The sequence below is a fragment of the Bacillus rossius genome, chromosome 3 (genome assembly GCF_032445375.1).
Source record: "Bacillus rossius redtenbacheri isolate Brsri chromosome 3, Brsri_v3, whole genome shotgun sequence".
NCBI lineage: Eukaryota > Metazoa > Arthropoda > Insecta > Phasmatodea > Bacillidae > Bacillus > Bacillus rossius.
This window is the reverse complement of record NC_086332.1, coordinates 4,713,538-4,736,674: the sequence shown is the minus strand read 5'-3', so window position 1 is coordinate 4,736,674 and position 23,137 is coordinate 4,713,538. Positions and strand designations below refer to the sequence as shown.

The 23,137-nt window shown below is 39.9% G+C and overlaps 1 protein-coding gene across 5 annotated transcripts in view; it reads right to left on the bottom strand.

Moving 5' to 3' along the window:
- LOC134530123 (uncharacterized) overlaps positions 1 to 22,930 on the bottom strand; it is a 290,742-nt gene extending 267,812 nt beyond the window's left edge. For all 5 annotated transcript variants that reach the window (XM_063364731.1, XM_063364734.1, XM_063364732.1 and 2 more), the window contains exon 1: positions 22,438 to 22,930. The gene's annotated coding sequence lies outside the window, so the exon portion shown is untranslated. The remainder of the gene's footprint in view (positions 1 to 22,437) is intronic.
- Positions 22,931 to 23,137: the final 207 nt, after the last annotated feature.

Below are 23,137 nucleotides of genomic sequence, written 5' to 3'. Positions count from 1 at the left end.
TAGACTAGGTTAGGTTAGACTAGGTTAGGCTAGGTTAGGTTAGGCTTGGCTAGGTTAAGTTAGGTTAGGTTATATTACGCTAGGTTAGGTAAGGTTAGGTTTGATTGTGGTATTTCGGTGTTAAGGTACATTTAAGAAACACACACAAAATCATTCAGTTGTTATTTCGGCGTTGTGGTACACAGCAGTTTTCTAGCTGTCGGCGTTGTGGTCAATTTTGACGTTCTGCGTCATGGCATTTCGGCGATGTGGTAACGACCCCATGTCGACAAGCAAGTCTGTCTTCTCGCGATGAGGGAACGACGAGGATGTCACTGCCTGGCGCGCAAGTCGTGCGACTCGTCACTGCCGCATGACCGCCGCGGCCTTCAGGGCGCCCTATACGGCCGGGCGCCGGCTTCATGGACTCCCGGTGATCCTCCGGTCACGACGCGGTTACGCCCCTTCTTCGCTCGCACCCGGAAACAGCCGGACAGCCGAGTCCTTCGCCCAGTGTTAAGGTGAGGGCAGCACTTGAGGGAATTACAGGTTATACCCTCGCCTGGTGTAACTACCATATCTTCAGCAGTAGTCTCGCGTCTCCCAGTGGTTACGTCTTAAGGTCTGATGTCACAATTGTTTTTATTTAAAGGCTATTTTATAATATTTTAACTTTCTACCTTCTTTGCAGTTGTGTTGTTACAATGAAATTCAACATTTATTTTTCTATTTTAACAGAGTAGATGTTAAGAGTTTGCGAAATACTTCGAAATGATTATCACTTACCTGCTTTTTTTACATCCTTTATATATAACTAAGTGAATATCTGTTTAATAATTTGTGACATAACAACAAATCCAAAGGAGGTATCAATATATTTTTTGAAACTATCCCTTAAATCCAAGTCATGACAAAAAACAAAAAAAAAACATTATATGGCATGTGAGACAGATACTTGAAGCCTGTTGATTAAACAACGTTCTATAAAAGCGATGACAATAGGAATAATATAAAAATTTACCAAACCCAAGATGACAGTAATGGTATCCTTATAGTTAGAGACCGGAAAAATTCGCGGACTCATTTCATGATATGCTAGAATCCAAACAACTGTACATTTATATTGTTATTGTGATTGGTATACAGTTTATCTGAAGGACGTTTACCCAATGGGAAACCTTCAACCAAAATAGTATCGAATCGCAAGCGTCCCAGTTTACAAGTGTCACGAGTCAATAGCCAATGAGCAAGTGGCATTTGCCTTAGTATGTAGAGGGTTGTGGAGTCTATCCTAGAGGTCATCGAAAGCGCGAATTTTTCCTGTCTCTACTTATAGTAGATATGCCACAAAAGGTGACCTTCTGGCTGGATCATCAGAAGCCGCGATGAGACAAAAGAGTAGATTAATATTAAGAAGCCTGCCTACCTAGAGCTGTTATGCGCGCTCAAGGCCCATGGGCAATGTAGCGATAAGGGTGATATCCGCATGCACATCAAGGGCCCCGACACCCTTACGCACGAGACTTCGTGATTGACACGACGGAAAGGTGTGATCCCCAGTGGTGACGTCAATATTGGCTTGCCAAGCCAATGTTATGCGACAGAGGACAGCTGTTTGTTTTGAACACTAACAACAATATTATGTTTAATAATACTAACATTTTTATCTTAAAACTTCACATGTTAGCCATTTAGAATTTTAAAAAATTGTGGTATTCACTATTTTTTTAAATCTTTTTATTTATTGCTTCTAATACTACAGAAGCTTCGATGTTTTTTGACGGATTTTATTCGATGATTAAATAGTTTGTGATTTCATGTTTTCCGTTAGTATTGTACACATGGCTGGCAAAGTAAAATGTTTATTAATCATCACTAAACCATCAATACAAATGTGAAGCAAATTTAAAGCGCCAAATCATTCGGCAAAGGATGAAATTTTTCGTAAAGTATGTAATGGCGACGCCCACAGATACAAGCCTGTGTTGTTTGGGAAGCCATCTTTTCACAGACAAGAGAGCCACACCCGAAGTTCCCCGAAGCTCATGGTCGCTTCTTTTTTTTTTTCGTGTATTTATTCGGGGGAAACCGTTTACAGTATCTTTAAGGGTTGTCATCCTAACCAAATCAACCGACCACATTGTTTTGAAGTATTTATAATGTAGCTAACCTAACCTAATTGACCATTAGTAGAGACCGGAAAAATTCGCGGATTCATTTCACGATATGCTAGAATTCAAACAACTGTACATTTATATTGTTTCTGTGATTGGCTTACAGTTTATCTGAAGTACTTTTAGCCAATGGGAAACCTTCAACCAAAAAAGTATCGAATCGCAAGCGTCCCAGTTGACAAGTGTCACGAGTCAATAGCCAATGAGCAAGTGGCGTTTGCCTGAGTATGTAGAGGTTTGTGGAGTCTATCCTCGAGGTCATCGAAAGCGCGAATTTTTCCAGTCTCTAACCATTAGTTATCATGAGTTGTATATTTATTTACAATGAACAAAAAAAAACCGAAGATGCACGACCGGGCGTTTGTCTCTCTCGTCTGTGAAAAGAATGCTCCCCGTGTTGTTTACAAGGGGCCGGCGCATCGGGCGACCGGGGAAGACACGTGATCAGCTCCGAGGCCACGGCAAGCCAATACTGACGTCACCGCCGGGGGGAGGGGAGGGGGGGTCACGCCCCCCGCCGTGTCAATCACGGGGGCCAGACGACTGCTGGCGCCTCTGGCGGGACGGAAGCCAGGCGGCCATTATCCTGGAGGTTGAGGTCTCTGAGGCGCCGTCTGAGGTCGCCAGGTTCACGGCCAGGTTCTCTCCCGGACGGGCGTGGATTTTAAAAATAGCTCTTGAATGTCAGAAAGTCAGGAAACAGAAACTTAGTTATTGATGTTGAACACTGGTTCATAACATTAAAAACAATAATTATTTATTATGAATATTCTTGATAGAAATTGTGTTTAACACTATTACAATTGTATTTATATGTGAGGTTATGTTCCCGTATGTATAATTTATTTGCAATATAAATTCCAAATTATTTAATTTTGATTTAATAAGTTATTAAAATTTAAAAAAATGTATTGATTTTCATTATAAATTAAAATTTATCTTAATTATTTTACTAAATTAAATAATAAATTTATACGCATGTTTATATTTATTTTGAATAATAATTAATTTAATTAATTTTTGTTTCAGTAAATTGCAAAATAGTAAAATATCTTAAATCAAAAGAAGTAAAACTTCTAATGCGTGTAAATAAGTACACACATATATTTTTTTCTTTATATAGTGCTAAAACCGCACAATTATATTGATCATCAGCATAAGCGTGGCCTTTTAAGCAAAAATAGCAGTGGTTAGTCAAGAATTGGCAAGTAATACATTAAGGACGGAGACGCCGGCACGGCCAAGGATAACTGGTGAGCAGTATCAGATGTTTAAGGCCGCCAGCAGAGTTCGCAACGAGCGCGGAGAAGTTCAAGGCGAATGGCGATGAGGGAACTGCAGAAATGACCAGCACACAAGTCTGTCGCAACCAGAACTGGCTACAGAGAAATGCCAAGAACAACAGGTGGATTCATCGAGAAAGACGTCCTCAAGTTTATTTCCTATTCTATAACCATACGCACATAGATAAAAATTGCATTGGGACAATAATATGGACCCCCAGGACGAAAACATCCATAGACGTTCCTACCAAAGGCATAGGATAAGGACATTGACAGGAGCCGATGTTGGGTATTAAGGAGTACTCCGAAGAAAACCCCGGGCATGGTTAACATCAATCATGTTCCCCACTAAACGAAACTGTCAGTAGTCGGAAATCGCCGTAATGGAAATACCTAGCCACTATCGTGCAACAACCAAAAGGTTACTTTGCTATTAGCCGTTGAAGTCTTCGAACATAAATTGTAAAAGACCATATTTACTTGCAGAATACATAATCGCTAGAGACCGGAAAAATCCGCGAATTTTTCCAGTCTCTAACAATACATAATCGCTAGAGTCTGGAAAAATTCGTGCATTCGATGACCTGTAGGATAGACTCCACAACCCTCTACATACTCAGGCAAATGTCACTTGCTCATTAGCTATTGACTCGTGACACCTGTCGACTGGGACACTTGCAATTCCATCCTTTTTTGTTTGAAGGTTTCCCATTGGCTCAAAGTCCTTCAGATAAACTGTAAGCAAATCACAGAAGCAATATAAATGTACAGTTGTTTGGATTCTAGCTAGGGGCAGGAAATTTTCGCGAAAAAATCTGAACGCCTACAAGTTTGCAACAAGGTATACCCACACCAGCGGTTTCTTCCTTGTGATTGGCGGGCGTCTGCGAGAGAAGTCGTTGCCTTGTTTGCACGAGCCACTAAGGACGAGGTTGCTTCCACACTGGATTAGTGTGATTGGTTGTTATAACAATCGACATGCACCTCAAAGTAACTCACCCAATCACGAAACACAGACGATGCTACAGTGTTTTAACTTCCAGCTACTCTCGGCATCTTTTCGCGAAATTTTCATGGCCATAATTCTAGCATATCGTTAAATGAATCAGCGAATTTTGCAGGTCTCTAATAATCGCATATGCACCACGGCTGCGGCTACGCTTTTGATGCGAGCTCGTGGTCGCCACCCCTGCCTCGACGACGGGAACAATGCCGCAGCAATGCCTCGCGGTTAGGGACACCTTGACATTATGCACCACGCCCGTCCGGAACTGCCATTTCTTACCTCGCCGGGTCGCGACTAGCGGTCCGCTAGATCACAGGCGGGGCTAGGAGGACCTTGAGGAACTCGTGCAAGCTCCTTACCGCATAATCAAGCCGTATTTAGCTCGATCAAAGCTCCTCAACGAACTGCAGGTTAGCGCATAAATGACGTGACGTGGTACAAACCTCGTCACTGCAAAAAAACGTTTTCCTTTTTTGACGTGACAACGTCTAATAAATCGATGAACGCCTGCTGCACGCACGAAAAAGTGACCCCTTACGCAGTGTCCCGTTAAGCTCATTGTACGCTTGCGCCGCATCTATCTCTCTTCCTCTAGATTGGAACAAACATCGATTTGAATTTTTCGAGGCACATTAAACTTGAAACACTCCCATTCGTTTCCTACTTTTCCTATCATCGTCCTATCCTTAACAGAATAACACAGATTGGAAGAAGTTAAATAGCAAACATGTATAAAAGTTATAGTTAAAATAATCTCTTCGTTAAAGTAATAAACATATTTGAATTAATGAGTGCAAATAAAAGTCAATTTATCAATTAAATTGTAGATTTCATTTCACTCCTTCTTTGTATCCATACAAAATAGTGATAATTCAATAAAAATGATTCGATTTTATTCATAAAAGTATGCAATCATTTCATTAATGTTTTGTTATGACGTCACGTTAAACTATCGTCCGTAAACCGACTTTACAGACAACCAATTTTTTTTTCAATAACATATTACTAGATTATACAAATTGAGCTTTTCAGCATATATTTATTAATACATTTTATTTGTTTTCTTATTGCTATAATATTGTTAAATGCATTGCTCAGTCCATTGGAACGATTATTTCACACTAGGTAGACCAATATCCTTTATATTTACACAAAATTAAATTAAATTATATTGTTACAAATAATTTAAGCAAAAAATATTTACCTAACTAAAACACCTACGTTTATTAGGAAATGAATGCTCATGAATTATTAATGAATAAACTAACACTTCATAGCTTAAATGAAAATGCTTGATGGTTTACCTTTGCTTTAGATTTAAGTTTCCAACTTAAGTTTTTTTTTTTTGCAAGTAAAGTGTAGATCATTCACCAAGTTATATAATTTTTAAAATCAACAACTACAATTTCAATATATTTTCATACTTGGTTAAATGGAAAGCAACATGTTTATCCTACCCCGATATGCTTGCTTTGGTCAGCAACTGCGTTTACTTGTTTTCTGTTAGCATTCTAGGTATCGTTTGTATGTAGTAATGAATTATTTATTCCATTCTGCTAAACAAACTTTTATACCCATGATTATATCTGAAGGTATAGGAGAAATTGAGTATCCTGTTCGTGAAAGGGGGGGGGGGGGTGCATATGTGTTAAATGAATTTTAACAAGATAGGCAGTATTTTAATAAAATTACTTGTCGAAAAACAGACCAAAGCCAGGGTTGCGTGTTTTTTTTTCATGTCTTACTCGCTTTTATCGGAACCGTTTCTAATACTTTAAATTTACCGTCTGCTAATATAATGTTTGGATGTTTCGTGCTGCAATATGTGCGTGATGGTTGCAAGATACGTTTACGATTCAGGCACCGAATTCTGCAGAAAGTACGTTTGTGATTCGCGTTCAGATATTTTGTTACATGCAAACATATTTTTGCGAATATTTATCACGCTTGGCATTGAAAAGTGCGCCGCATTGTCCTGTAACTTTTCTAAGGCAGGGTTTATAAACTACGCAAGAAGTAAAAAAAATATTGGTTGCCTGTAAAGTCGGTTTACGGACGATAGTTTAACGTGACAACGTCATAACAAAACATTGATGAAATGATTGCATACTTTTATGAATAAAATTTAACCATTTTTATTGAATTATCACTATTTTGTATGGATAAAAAGAAGGAGTGAAATGAAATCTGGAATTTAATTGATAAATTTACTTTTATTTGCACTCATTAATTCAAATATGTTTATTACTTTAGCGAAGAGATAATTTTAACTATACCTTTTATACATATTTGCTATTTAACTTCTTCCAATCTGTGTTATTCTGTTAAGGATAGGACGATGATAGGAAAAGTAGGAAACGAATGGGAGTGTTTCAAGTTTAATGTGCCTCGAAAATGACAAATCGATGGTTGTTCCAATCGAGTGGAAGAGAGATAGATGCGGCGCAAGCGTCCAGTGTGCGTAACGGGACAATGTGCGTTACGGGACACTTTTTTGTTCGTGCAGGCGGCGTTCATCGATTTATAAGACGTTGTCACGTAAACAAAAAAAGAGCAGAGGAAGGAGGCGTACCTCGTTCACTCCTCGTCTCCCCCCGTGACTTGATGTAAGCTTTTGGACATACGCCATTGCTAAGCACATTTACCTATGTCTGTAGAAGAAAACCACAAAAAACCCAAAAGACAAAAAAAAACACAAATTAAGCAAAAAAATTGCTGTTGTCAACAGGATGTATACACCACATAATATTCCACAACAGGAATATGGTCAACAAACAAAGAAAAACAAAGAAAAATGGACTAAGAGAACGAAAAAGCCCCCACAAATGATGAAAGCGCAAAAATATTGAACCCAAAAAAAAATTTAGCATAACATTTGAAACGAGACAAAAAAAACACGACAGGACGAAAAGACGAAACAAAAAACACAACAGTTTTCCAAAAAACAGAAACAAGCGACGTTTTCGGGAGCTGCTCATCTGCTCCCGGTCCTCGGGCAGAGACGCACATGGTAACGAGAACGCAGGTGCGACCGGCAAGGACCTCGATGTGCCCTGAGACCCCGGCTCGCTCGCCGCGGGCCGATGCACACGACCTCTGGTCGTCCCCGGAGCAGCTGACTCGCGCCTCGCACCTCGTGCTCCGCGCGTGCAGCCGTCCACAGAGGACCCCGCTGTCACGACGACGGGGCTTCGTGCCCGCGGGGGGGCCAGGGGAGGGCGCAATTACACGGTGCCAGGGACGAGGGGCCGTGAGGGGGGGACACGCCGGATGAGAGATTTCAATGTCGCCCATTCTCCCCCCCCCCTCTCTCGCTCCGACACGCACCCCAGGTCGAGATCTGTCCATTCGTGACGACTGCCCTCGGACGGCCCTTAAAAGGCGACGCACAATAACTCCTTTCCTCCTCGTCCTCCTCTCCTCCCTCTGCCAACTTTTTTACTTCTTTCCTTCGAGCGTCTCCTGACTCTGGTGAGACATGACGTCCTGGCAGGACGAACCGCAGAGAAGTCCTTCCCGACCGTCGCGCAGGGCTTGCAGCCCGCTGAAACTTCCTCCACTGGGGATTCCAACCCACGAACCCAAATAACACCAACACGCATCCTCCCACCGTGCTCCTGAAATCGCCCTCGGCACAGTCACGGGTTCGAGTCCTGACTGCAACCCCGCCAAACCACCCAACTCACAACACCCCAGGGTCACCAAAATCCGTTATCTACATCACCATTAAAACCTCATATCTATTTTCACAACCAGAGGCAGTGGGGCGGCAATCCGCGGCCTGGAACTCCACCCGGGGGCCTGTGGTTCGATGCCCGGATCTTGCACTCGGACCCCGAGGCCCGCAGTGGCTGTGACGACAGTACAGTTGCAGCTCACCCTGCGGCGGTGTTGCCTGATGGAGCAACAAGTCTGAGCCCCCCCCCCTCCCCCGCCTGCAGGTGGACCCACTAGACCCACGACATAGGGCAAGCTGCGACAAGTACGTGCTTCCGGATAAATATACTTGAATGTTCTTTTTGAAGTGAAAACTTCTACATATGGGAAGGTTTGGATAGGTAGTAAATTCATGTTAAGTCGTCATCGACATGGTCTGTCACGTGACGTGTTAATTTTTTTTTATATTTCAAGGATAAAACTTAATTTATTTTTTTTTAAAAGATACAAGTTTTAAATTTTATCTTTATTTTCCAAAGAATATTTTAACAATTTCATTAAATATCAGGTTATCGATTTATTAGTGATAATAAATTTATGGGTTTGCCTCACCGACATGTTAGTGATAAAATACCAAAATCATTATCTTGCGTACATTTGACATATAAATGATTTCATATTACACATTTAAAAACAAAGTTTTAAGTTCTCACTTCTGTCGACAGTCCCCATGATTGACTTTCAGTTTATTTTCTTGTTTTTTTTTAATATGCTGATTATTTGTTTATAATAATATGGATAGAGAACTGAAAATAAAAATAAAATGAAATAATGGAAGCACCTCACTGTTGATATAAACTCAGATAACACATAATACACGGCTATCACGTTTTTCATCGAAATTTCGACCGCTGTTTGAGATAACTCGAGGCAAACAGTAAAACTGACTATGTTATACCTTATACAACATATAAAATAAAAATTTCTTAAATTTAAAATATAATAAAAAATAATGTTATTATTAGAGAATTACCTAGTCTACAAAGTTTATAAGTTGTAGAATTTCGTTGTAAACCTTCTTTATGACCAATTTTACTAAAGGCAATTTTAAATATTAATAGGATAATTGAGATGATAATATTATTGGGCTTGACATTTTTACGTAATATCTGTCCGAATAAAGTGGATGGAACATTTTTTTCACTGTGTCATGTGTATGAGATAAATTTTAGAACACGTAGCTGTGCTTTTGACGTGACAACGTCTAATAAATCGATGAACGCCGGCTGCACGCACGAAAAAGTGTCCCGTTACGCACATTGTCCCGTTACGCTGTGTCCCGTTAAGCTCATTGTACGCTTGCGTTGCCTCTATTTCTCTTCCGCTCGATTGGAACAACCATCGATTTGACTTTTTCGAGGCACATTAAACTTGAAACACTGCCATTCGTTTCCTACTTTTCCTATCATCGTCCTATCCTTAACAGAATAACACAGATTGGAACAAGTTAAATAGCAAAAATGTATAAAAGTTATAGTTAAAATGATCTCTTCGTTAAAGTAATAAACATATTTGAATTAATGAGTGCAAATAAAAGTAAATTTATCAATTAAATTGTAGATTTCATTTCACTTTCCTTGTATCCATACAAAATAGAGATAATTCAATAAAGAATTATTCAATTTTATTCATGAAAGTATGCAATCATTTCATCAATGTTTTGTTATGACGTTGTCACGTTAAACTATCGTCCGTAAACTGACTTTACACACAACCAATTTTTGAAGTAGTCGCCGCGGCTAAGGATCGCTCCCCCGAGGGAGCTAGTAACGTGCTACTGCACGGCAGTGGTTCTGGGTGTTGCAGACGACAGCTAGTCGAGGCCGCACGAGGCTGCCCCCAGCAGCGCGGCGAGGCGACAGCCGGCCGAAGTAGGCCGTCGAGGCAGCGCGGCTCTAGTGTTGGGGAGGGGGAGAGAGGGTAGATGGACCGGTTTCACGTGCAGCCAGCCAACGAATCGGAGCTGCAGCGGGAAACGAAAAAGAAAAAAAAAAACAACAAATAAACATAATATAAAAAAAAGACAAGAACAGTGTTCCGCCGCGGTGCCGCTGTTCGGCAGGATGGTAAGAAAAGGGAGCCAGAGGTGTACGAGGGGGGAAGGGGAAAGGGGGGGTTGCGGTCCACGTGTCGGGTTTCAGTCCACTCCGCGGGTGTCGGGTTCGTTCCTGCTCGGTCCACGCACAGGTGTCCAACACACCTCCCCCCCCCCCCCCCCCACAACTCCTCATCGGCAACCACTGGGTCAAGCCTCGTTGGGCCACGTCGTGTCTCGTGTTCCCTTTCGTAATGTGTTCATCAAGTGACCCGCCCGGCCGCGAGATGGCAGCACTCGTTCCCGAGGACTCGGGCTTTGTTTCAGCGACGTCCAGGCCCGCGAATTTAAAATTTCAGGAAATTTTGAAAGCGAAACAATGAAGCTTTCAGATCGTAATGGTTAAGGGGTCACCGCCTAATCAGAGGTGTATGTGTGTTAGTGAGGCGGGATGATAAGCGCGACGCTCGCTGGTGCTTCTAGCGCGGTGTCGCCTCTGGACTGGCCCGCAGTCTTCTCGTCGTGCACACGAGCGGTGACCGTTAACATTATGCGGCGGATGCACTGACATATGGGTGAAATTCAAGTCCCTTGAGTGTTTTCAAGAATCTCCACCGGTTGTTTCATGCCTAAGAATGATTATGAAAACACGCGTTTTAACCATTTCCACTCTTCAAAAAACAACATTCGAAAACAGAAATATTCATTCTCCCATCACGTTATTCTTAAATGCGTTTCGTCAGTACATAGGCCTACCACTCGGATTTTCTTGACCAGTTTTCAAATCACGTGGATTTTTTTCCCCCCTGAATTTTTGCAATCTATGGGTGCACAGGTAGGCGGGTATAATTCCCTGCTAGCTTCGATTTTATTTTACTCGCAGTTTTCAGAACAGAGTATAAGTAAGTTACAAATATGGTACGACAAGCCACATATGATCTGGCTTTGGGCCCTTGTTGAAGTGAACATTAGTTGTCTGGTGAAGGTAAAGATTGCATCAACTGAAGCCACTAACGTGTAGTAATTAGCAAATTCCTCCCGGTGTTTCGTGCCGGAGTGGTTTAATAAATATCAGAATTTAACGACATGAGAAATCTTGGGAAGATATAATGTATGTCTAGTGCTGATAATTAGGAAATATATTACTCAATAGCAGCAATAACCTAAATGACCAAGTCTCAGGTGGCGGGCGTGTTCCCCGGCCAGGGCCGGATTTAGAGGTCTGGAGGCCTCGGGGCAACAGAGGAGCGGAGGCCCCCTGGCCCCAAATTATTTTACAAATAAAATTAACAATTTTTTTTCAGTCGAGTTTTCCAATAAATAATTTATTGTGAAATCAAGTAGATTATCTTAGTATGTATTTAAAAAAACACACATAAATATAATCGGAGATAATAATTATATGAAATTAAATTTTAGTGTTAATGAATTTTTCTGTTAATATTTAACAATAATATAATCATGTATGTACAAAGTACTGTAGGTAAAGGTAAAACAGCGAAAAAAGAATATCAAAGGAAAAGATGTTTACTAGTGTTTACTTGTCGGAATTTGAAAGATTTTTTTTTTCCGAAGTCTCTATTGTGGGGGCCCTCCGTTTGTCAAGGCCCCGGGGCTTTCGCCCCGATTGCCCTCCCCTAAATCCGGCCCTAAAAGGACATCGTGTATCAGACGTCTCAAAGAAGGGCAAGTTGGGCTACTGCCAGGCGCCGCGCAGACATCTTCAGTTTTCTATATGAAAATGGAAAGTGACGAGTAAAGGAACAATTAAATTATAACTAGCATGTAATTTAAAGTGCTGGTCAATATCTTTCGATTTCAATTGTGTTTTCATCATTGCGTATTAGAAAAAAAAATTTCAAAGTTTTGATTGCTTCACGTAATGTGATTTCGTCATAGCTTGATCGTTAACATTATTTTTTTTTTATTTAACCCGAGTAGAATTAATTAGGAAAGAATTAGAAATTTTTTAAAAACAAATTACCAAAACCATAATCGACATTTAATTCCAGCTTGGCTTAAAAATTTTTTTTTTAAGTTGGATTTACAATTTGTCCTTGGTGGAACACCCCCCCCCCCCCCCCCCCCCCCCGTCCTTTTCACTGGGGGGATATTCCTTACTACTACTTCCCAGCCCGCCAGTTAGATAAATGGCGGCTTCAGGATGACTTTTCTGGAGGGGCTATCGCACAAAGAAAGGTCGTAGTTGCAAAAAATGAAAGTGGTCAGATATTAGCCTTGGAGTATTATTTACAAATTGCAGGGTTTCAAATACAGAACCTTAGTAGCTTCATACAACTTTTGATGAGATAAAAGTTTAACATATTGTGGCCGGCAGGGCCACATTTTTACTTGTAATTTATTTTTGTTGCTGGTCTCTAGTTTTATCTGGTTTTTTATTTCACGTATTTTTACGCCTTTTTTAATTAATGTTAATTTATCTGTAAATTTTTTTTAATTATATTTGTTTCTGTTAATTAGTTGTACGCAGTTTGGTAGCTATCGATTATGAGTTTAAGAATATCGATTGTGTTTCACGTAAATACCACTTGGTGAGCGCCCGGCGGTTGGCTGATGACGTCAGACATTCGGCTTGCCGGGGAGAAAAAATCAGCTGGGCCGGCGCGAGAGTTTTGTGCCGAGCGACCGTCGAGGACAGAGCCATGTGACGGCGCGGACTGGTATGCCGGACGGCAACGGGCGACGAAGAGTATTGGGTTGGAGGCTCCACGATGGGTGACAAGGCAAATGGATTGCCCTGTGGTACAGAAGAAATCAAGGTAAAGAGAGGCCGCGATTTTGATTTTTACCCTCGTGGTGCTGCACTGGTTTTTGGCAAACCTAGTGAACTGTGTATTTTCCCATACTAAATTTTATTTGGACGGAACTTTTATTAGCCAGTTTGGCGAAGAGGCCCATTTGTTTTCACACGTTGTTCCAGTGTGGGATTTTCTTAAAAAAGGTCGCCCGTTTGCCTGTAGTTGTAATAAAAGTATAAGTTTGGAAGAAACGAACATTTTGCAATTTGTTTTTGAGACTTTGTCTTCGGAATTGGCATACTTAAAGTTGCATTTAGCTAATATATCAGCTTGTGCAGTATTATTAAAAGTATGCGATCGGTATTGGACTACATGCGCAGCCTGATGTTGGTTGGTGCGGCCATTCTACGTTTTTATGAAATCATTGGCAAGTTAATAAAGAAGTAAGACTTTGTTTGAAGTATATGATAAAAACTTCGGTGGTAACATAGTTATGTTACGTGAAGAGTTTTTGCTACATTTCCCTTAAAAAAAAAAAAAATAAGATAATTTTTTTTTTTGGTCATCGTTCACGCCTTTGTGAATTCGTACCTATGGCCCGGCGTGGCATTAGACTCTGGAGTTGGTGAGGAAGGTCAGGAAAGCCAGCGCACGCCTAGGATATTAACTTTGTTTTTTTGGCAAGTCTTTAGCAACGAACATCTGAAGAAAGACTAAACCGTTGATTGAGAGTTTAAGAACTTTATTTAAATAATTTGTTTGTACTTCAGTATTATTTTTGTAGATTTTTTATATATTTGTATTGATTGTCTTGTTTGATTTTTGGTATTAGGGCAGTCAGTAAATTTTGATATTTTATAGTGGCCACGCCTCACGCCCTTATATATTTTTATACTTGTTGTTATCAGTATTTATATTTTTACATTTTTTTAAAGGTTATTGTTAGTATCGCAAATGGGGATAAGATGCTGCCATTATTAACGTCAGCTTTTGTAACTAAGCTTGTATGGTTAGGTATAGTAAAAATTATTTTTGCAAATTTCTATTTTTTAATAACATACGTCCAAAGTCTTGCCTCTTGTTTGTTTAATGGTTACTCTGCTATTATATCCTTTAAATTTTTTGGCCTGACCCCTGGGCAGTGGTGTGGGGAATTTATATTGTTTAGCTTTTTATGCCTGGTTTTAATATTTATTTTTTCCCTTCGCGCCCAGAGTGAGTCGGGGACGCAACCCCTCTTCCAATTGAGGAGGAAGAAGGGTTACAACCTGCGCCACTCTGCTAGGCAGAGACTTTGGACTTTTGCGATTTTGCTGACTTTTTTGATTTTTTTAATAATGGCAGTTTCTTGGATTTATAAACTTCCCAAAGAACAGGTTTACGCTAATTTGCAAGCAGCGGGAGTAGAGAGTGGTCTGGAGGATGACATTGATACCTTACGCAGGAAATTAAGTACCCACATTAAAGAAGGGAGGAAAAAACCTGTTGAGGAAAATGTGGAGAATTCGGAGATCAGCCAAGTAAATTCATTGAATACTGCTATGCAAAGTAAATTGCTTTTTAAAGAACTGGATAGGTTGCCATCTTTATGCTCCGGTGGGCCAAGAGATTTAATAAAGTTTTGCTTGGGGGTAGATAGTTTGAAAACTAATTGTTGTTTACAAAATGAGCAAGAATTGTTAAGGTGTATTTCGACTAAATGTAGCGGGATCGCTAGAGACGTGATTACGTCAGGTATAAATAAGTCTGTTGGATGGTCGGTAGTGAAAGAGAATTTGTGGGAATATTTGTGCCCTAAGAGGGTGAAGGACGATCTAATTAAGGAATTGATTTTCCGTTTTCAACGGGAAAATGAAAGCACCTTAGAATTTATACAGGATATTAGAAATCACGTTAATGTATTTGGTCTGCAGTTAGATGATCACCGTTTTGTAGCTATTATTTTGGAAAATCTAAATCCTGCCATCAGACACGAATGCGCATTTATTGGCAGACCTAATAGTGTGGAGGAACTCAACACTTGGGCTATCCAGGTTGATAATATTTTTTACGCTAAATGTGAATTCGATAAGTGTAAAGGCAAAATCAATTTTAAACCGGTTTGTTTTAAAACGCCGGGTAATGAAAAAATTGATAAGACTTGTTTTAAGTGTAATAAGGTAGGGCATTTTGCTAAGGATTGCTCGGTTTCGGAGGTTAATAAATTTGTTTGTGGTTTTTGTGGCAAATATGGTCATTTAGAAAAATTTTGCTTTAAAAAGAAACCGGAGCAGGAAAGACACAAGACATGTTTTAGGTGTGGCAGCATGGACCATTTGATAAAAAAATGTAATCGCAAGAAAAAATTAGTTTGTGGTTTTTGTAATAAAGATGGTCATAATAGCGGGAAATGTAATTTCCGTAAGGAAGTTAAGAAATATCGATTTAACAATAAGCATAGTTTGGCGGTCATTCAGGCAAAAAGAGGTTTATGTGTCAAAGTTTGGTTGTATGATCGTGAGATAGAAGCTTTACTTGATACGGGGGCTAGTTGTAGTTTCATCCAGCAGAAATTTTTGAGTAATTTGGTGCGCGATCATAAATTTTTGAAAACTAAGATCGTAAGTAGTCAAGGCATTAATGTGGCCATGGCGGACGGGCAAAAGGTTCAGGTAAAGGTAAAAGTATTTTTACATTTTAAATTGGAACATTTATCTTGGACACGTGAATTCTGGGTAATGCCCGATTTGATCCATGAAGTAGTTTTGGGAATGGATTTTTTAAATGATAGTAAGGCTATAATAGTGTGCGGCGAGAAAGTAATGAGGTTCGATTTTAATGATAAAATTAAGATAAAATTGTGGGAGAATAAAAAAAAAGAAGAAAGGTGGTTTGTGGTGGTATCGAAGGGTTAGAGCAAAGGTTGGGTGAGAAGGAAAAATTGCAGATACAGCAATTAAGCGAGGAATATAAGGATGTTATCACTACTAAAATTGGCAAATGTACGCTAATGCCATACAAGATCGTGCTGGTAGATGAAACCCCTATTAAATGTGTGCCGTATCAATGTGCCCCGCCTAAAATGAAAGCCTTTCGAGAAATTATTAATGATTTACTTGATAATAAGGTAATAGTCCCTTCTAAATCCAATTTTGCCTCACCTGCCTTTTTAGTAGATAAGAAAAATAAGGGCAAATATCGTTTGGTCCTTGACTATCGCCTCCTTAATGACAGGGTAAAACTAGATCCGTTTCCCATGCCTAAAGTTGAAATTGTTTTGCAATATTTGGGAAAAGCCAAGTTTTTTACGGTGCTTGATTTGAACTCGGCGTTTCATCAATGTGAATTAGAAGCAAGTAGTCAGAAATTTACCGGGTTTGTCACTCCTTGGGGGCACTTTGAATGGACTAGAGTGCCTTTTGGGGTGAATTTTGGGGCCCAATGTTTGTCACGAATTTTAGGGCACATATTACAAGAATATCAGTATAAATTTGTAATAAGTTTCTTGGATGATATTTGTGTTTTTTCAAATAGTTTTGAAGAACATATAGAACATATAAGAAAAGTACTTGAGAAACTAAAGGGAGCCGGCTTTACCGTAAATCCGGAAAAAATAGTTTGGGCCCGTAGCGAGATAAAATTTTTAGGATACATAATCCGAGAAGGTGAATTGGTCATGGACCAAGATAAGATAAACCCCATAGTTAATTTCCCGGCCCCCCGTAATGTTAAGGGAGTGATGCGCTTTATAGGAATGCTTGGTTATTTTTCCCGTTTTATACCGAATTACGCTAACCTATGCGCGCCTTTAAATAATTTGAAAAGGAAAGATGTTAAGTTTGTATGGGGGGAAGAGGAAGAACAGGCCTTTAGGAATTTAAAGAAAGCCATAGCTCAACCCCCCATTTTAATACTTCCGGATTTTGAGCAAAAATTTATTGTGCAAGTGGACGCTTCGGGAGTAGGTCTGGGGGCGGTTTTGTTGCAAGAACGTGAGGGAGGTTTAAAACCGGTTATGTATGCTAGTAAATCCCTAAATAAGCACGAGTTAAAATACAGTGTATATGAGAAGGAAGCATTAGCGTGCATATTTGCGTTGGAGAGATTTGAGAGTTTTCTTGAACATGAGAAATTTGAATTATGGACTGACAACCAGGCTTTGACATGGCTTTTTTCCCACCCGCGGCAACTAGGGAAAATAGGGCGGTGGATCATGCGGTTGACGCGTTTTCGTTTTGACCTCAAACATATGAAAGGACAGGATAATGTAGTGGCCGATGCCTTATCGCGCATGTTTGATGAACATGAGTTTCAGTGTAAAGACGAAATGAGAACTGAAGACAAGGAAGAATGTAACATCCTGAGGGAATTCCCTCAAGGATTTATTGATTTGCGCGAAATACAAAAAGAGGATCCTGAGACTAAAGATTTAATAACGCGTTTGGGACAGGATACTACTATAGACTTAGGAATGAAAGACGGGCTTTTGTGTTGGATGAAAGATGGAGAACATAAAGTTTTTGTTCCTAAGGGGGTAAGGAAAATGATAATGCGGTATTACCATGATTCTAATATAGGCGCGCATGGCGGAATCGAAAAAACTATAGATAAAATCTCTAAAGAATTTTTTTGGCCAGGTTTGAAAAAAGACGTAAAAGATCATGTTTTAAGCTGTGAAGATTGCCAGCGCGCTAAGCAATCTAGACATAGTAAGATAGGTAAATACTCTGTTGAAGCTCTGACTAGACCTTGGGAAAGGGTTTATTTGGACATTTTTGGGCCCCTACCTAGATCATTAGGGGGGAATAATTGCTTACTTATAGCGGTAGATGGTTTTTCTAAATTTTGTTTTTTTTTGCCTTTGCGTAATATGAAAAGCGAGAATATTATTAAGGCTTTAGAAACTAAAGTGTGGGGTTTGTTTGGTAGCCCGGAGCAAGTAGTATCAGATAATGCTACATATTTTAAGAGTAAGTGTTTTGAAGTGATGTGTTTAGATTGGGGTATAAAACATATTACTACCAGCCCCTATTATCCCAACCCTAATTTGGTTGAAAGGGTGAATAAAAATGTCAAAGTGGCCCTCACGATTTTTCATCAACGTAACCAACGGAAGTGGGACAGTGTTATCCACGTATTAAATTTAGCCTTTAACATGACCATACACAGTGGTACTAAATTCACACCATCGGAAATTTTTTTGGGAAGAAATGTACCCCATCCTTTACTAAATTGTTGGGGTTTGCGTCCAGCCCTTTTGGAAACCCGAAGCCCCCGTTTGTTGGAAAAAATGTGGGAAGAAGCAGCCGAAAATCTGCAAAAGGTTAGAAAGAAAATGAGTAAGTTTTATAATAAGGGGCGAGTGGATAATGTATTTAAAATTGGTGATGAAGTGCTATGCAGGCAATTTGTTTTGAGTGACAAAGTAGGGTATCAGAGCTCTAAGTTAGAGAATAAGTATGATGGACCGTATAAGATTGTAAAGATTTTAGGGCCGGTTACTGTCTTGTTGGAAGAAGTTGAAAGAAATAATAAGGTAAAAAAGGCCCATGTTAGTCATTTGAAAATGTTTGTAAGGCGGAGTTCCTAAAATGAATGTGGATGACCCTTTTAGGGTGAATATGGCTAAATATTTTTATTTTTTTATTTTATTTGGAACTTACTCTGGTATGTTTTTTTTTTTTATATAATTTGTAGTTGTGGTTATTTTTAAAATTTTCTTTGCTGTTTAAATTTTTTTTTGTTCAAGGCGGAGGTTGTGGCCGGCAGGGCCACATTTTTACTTGTAATTTATTTTTGTTGCTGGTCTCTAGTTTTATCTGGTTTTTTATTTCACGTATTTTTACGCCTTTTTTAATTAATGTTAATTTATCTGTAAATTTTTTTTAATTATATTTGTTTCTGTTAATTAGTTGTACGCAGTTTGGTAGCTATCGATTATGAGTTTAAGAATATCGATTGTGTTTCACGTAAATACCACTTGGTGAGCGCCCGGCGGTTGGCTGATGACGTCAGACATTCGGCTTGCCGGGGAGAAAAAATCAGCTGGGCCGGCGCGAGAGTTTTGTGCCGAGCGACCGTCGAGGACAGAGCCATGTGACGGCGCGGACTGGTATGCCGGACGGCAACGGGCGACGAAGAGTATTGGGTTGGAGGCTCCACGATGGGTGACAAGGCAAATGGATTGCCCTGTGGTACAGAAGAAATCAAGGTAAAGAGAGGCCGCGATTTTGATTTTTACCCTCGTGGTGCTGCACTGGTTTTTGGCAAACCTAGTGAACTGTGTATTTTCCCATACTAAATTTTATTTGGACGGAACTTTTATTAGCCAGTTTGGCGAAGAGGCCCATTTGTTTTCACACGTTGTTCCAGTGTGGGATTTTCTTAAAAAAGGTCGCCCGTTTGCCTGTAGTTGTAATAAAAGTATAAGTTTGGAAGAAACGAACATTTTGCAATTTGTTTTTGAGACTTTGTCTTCGGAATTGGCATACTTAAAGTTGCATTTAGCTAATATATCAGCTTGTGCAGTATTATTAAAAGTATGCGATCGGTATTGGACTACATGCGCAGCCTGATGTTGGTTGGTGCGGCCATTCTACGTTTTTATGAAATCATTGGCAAGTTAATAAAGAAGTAAGACTTTGTTTGAAGTATATGATAAAAACTTCGGTGGTAACATAGTTATGTTACGTGAAGAGTTTTTGCTACATTTCCCTTAAAAAAAAAAAAAATAAGATAATTTTTTTTTTTGGTCATCGTTCACGCCTTTGTGAATTCGTACCTATGGCCCGGCGTGGCATTAGACTCTGGAGTTGGTGAGGAAGGTCAGGAAAGCCAGCGCACGCCTAGGATATTAACTTTGTTTTTTTGGCAAGTCTTTAGCAACGAACATCTGAAGAAAGACTAAACCGTTGATTGAGAGTTTAAGAACTTTATTTAAATAATTTGTTTGTACTTCAGTATTATTTTTGTAGATTTTTTATATATTTGTATTGATTGTCTTGTTTGATTTTTGGTATTAGGGCAGTCAGTAAATTTTGATATTTTATAGTGGCCACGCCTCACGCCCTTATATATTTTTATACTTGTTGTTATCAGTATTTATATTTTTACATTTTTTTAAAGGTTATTGTTAGTATCGCAAATGGGGATAAGATGCTGCCATTATTAACGTCAGCTTTTGTAACTAAGCTTGTATGGTTAGGTATAGTAAAAATTATTTTTGCAAATTTCTATTTTTTAATAACATACGTCCAAAGTCTTGCCTCTTGTTTGTTTAATGGTTACTCTGCTATTATATCCTTTAAATTTTTTGGCCTGACCCCTGGGCAGTGGTGTGGGGAATTTATATTGTTTAGCTTTTTATGCCTGGTTTTAATATTTATTTTTTCCCTTCGCGCCCAGAGTGAGTCGGGGACGCAACCCCTCTTCCAATTGAGGAGGAAGAAGGGTTACAATATGAAATTAAATATTTAAGTAAACATAAATATACACTAATCAATAAAAATTGGTCTCGGGAGGGGCTATCGACCCCACCGCCCCCCTTCTGGAGCCGTGCTACCGCCCCTCAAACGAAAAATGGCCCAAGGGCCCCTCAATGTCTAGGACCGCCAATTCCATTATAAAATCTCGACTACTTCTCAAACAGCTCTTCGACGCACGAAGCTTTGCCCGCTGTCCGTGCCCCAAGCCGCCGCCTGTGCCTTCTGTTTCGTGTTCCGTTTCATCAGTGGTCGGCTCGGTGTCGAGACACGGACTGTTGATTGGTTCTGCGTCTTTGAGTAATACGCAGCGTGTACTTTGGCTTATTTTTAATTTCATATTAAGCTTGTCTTTGAAAAAAAATTAAATATAACTGCTTAAAAGAAAAAATATAATGGAAGAAATAATGTTAAGTTTCGTTTTTTATGGCAACTAGAGAGATTCATTAAAACATTTAGATTTTTTGTTTCAAACTTCTATTCTATAATTTGGCTTTGAAAAAAAAAACACAAATTTATTCGCGTGTACCTTCGTAAAGCATGCATCGACTACGTCAAGTGTCGTGAGTGCAATAAGGTAGCGAAGGAAGCGTGGGAGACCCTGCAACTAGGCAACACGTCGTACACCACCCTGCAGCATGTACGACGTGTTGCTAGGTTGCAGGCGCTACAAAAACGTATTCGTATTCGGTATAACTTATTCCTCATCATACCTTTCTGAATAACACATTTACAACTCATTCTTGTCCAGATTATTAAGTACCACGCTTAATTTATGTACACGCTTAGCAGTCAAGGAAAGACAGGGTTTTACACCACATGGTTACGTAAGACTGCAAAGAACTCAGAACCACTCTGCTACAGACTCAGTACTGCCAACTAATGCCAATGCCTCAGGTTGGCAGTTGGAATAGATTCGTTGCCGCTTGTCTCCCATGTGAATCTTTCACCAAAGTATCCCATTTATGGCAAGGATTTAGTCAATTCGTTGAAATTTCTCAATTTAAACATTAAGTAGATTTAGTATTTTTAATTAAACAAATTCTTATGTCAAGTATTTGCACTCAAAACTGCCACCATGTATCAATGTCTTAACATTAACTACGCTATTAGCTGATGACAACTTAAAAATATTTATAAATTCAGCCTAAGGTATCAGAAACATGTGAATACTAAACAAAATATTAAGAACATTTTCTTAAAAAAAAGAACTGTCTTACTTTATGTAATGTTAATCGGACTATAAACATCACAGTGTTTTTGTTTTAAAGATATCAAGGAAACTAGTTTGAGATAAGAAAAGTCTTTTATCTTCAAAAACCATTTTATGTTTTTACCAAAATAATATCTGCATTTTAAAATATAGTTTTACACACAGCAAGCTACAACAAAATGTATTAATTCAGTCGTTTAGAAATCGAAGTGAAAATTAAAGTGCTTTTTTCTGAGGCTGTATTTAAACCTAAAAAGAAATATACATTTTGCAAAATATTTGACGTCATATTTTACCGAAATTACTTAATCTATGTCATTACTAACATAACCTGTTACAATCTTATGGCATTTTTTTCTAAATAACTCTTACGAGCTATTATTCCAAATCAATGACATAAGAATTTTCTGTGTCACATTAGTTATCCCAAAGAGTTTCTGATAAGAAAGTAGTGTGACTACGTAAAAGTATTAAGCATAATATATAGGCTACATATGTAATATTTAGTTATTGGAAAATCCACACTGTATCGAATGTAGTTACATCTTTTGATGTTGCTGTTGGTTAGTATTCGTAAACATCACTGTTCAGACTTGACATCTGAGATGCTCCGTCAAAGCTGAATTTTTGATGGGCATCTAAACGATTTTTATAGAATCGTAAATGTTGCAACCATGCTGCTCGCTCTTTGACGAAGACCTACAAAGTTAGTTTCTACAGCCAAGTTTAGACAGTTAAGGTTAGGTTTAGTCCATCACCTCGTGAGTTGTATGTGTGTGTGTGTGTATATATATATATTGCTGTGACGTACCTCGGCAAAACAATCACTCCTTGGAACTTTTCTCGTTGGGGTCGCTCGTCCTTCTCCCGTCCAAACTGATGTTAAACAATCGCCCCGGGTCCCTGGGCTGCGAGTTAGGCCCTACGTGCCCGGTTTAACCGACGTGACTGGCTTTCGAACGGGACGAGAAAGGTGTAGAAGCCTGCGCGACTTGTACTACCTTCCGTGCATTAAATAACGGTTGTACATTAACACAGTTTCCGTCGTTCTTCACATTTTGTCGGAGTAGTCTTTTGTCACAGTGGAATAAGTTAGTTGTTCTCCGGAAGGAGAAAGCGTGCTGGAGTGGTGTTGTTTGTTGATCCTTCTCCGCTGGAGGCTGTTCGGGCAAGGTTGCCGGTCGACGGCGCTGCAGACTGTACCACACGCGAGCGCGCGCACCCAGGGACCTCGCTCCGCGCCGGTCGAGCCGCGACTGCGAGCGGGGGTCGCCGGCCGCGCGCTGCCTGGCAGCTGCGAGCTGCCTACCTGCGGGCAGAGGAGAGACGTGGCAACAGCGCGCCCGCCTACTCGACTCCCCGGTGCACTTACCCCTCCTCCCCCCCCCCCCCAACATGGGCCCACGAGGCCTGTCTCCGCGTCCTGCCGCCGGAGTCGCTGACCACCGCCGCAGCGCCGCGGGTGATTGGAGGGGAAGCCTTCATTTCACAGACGAGAGAGACAAACGCCC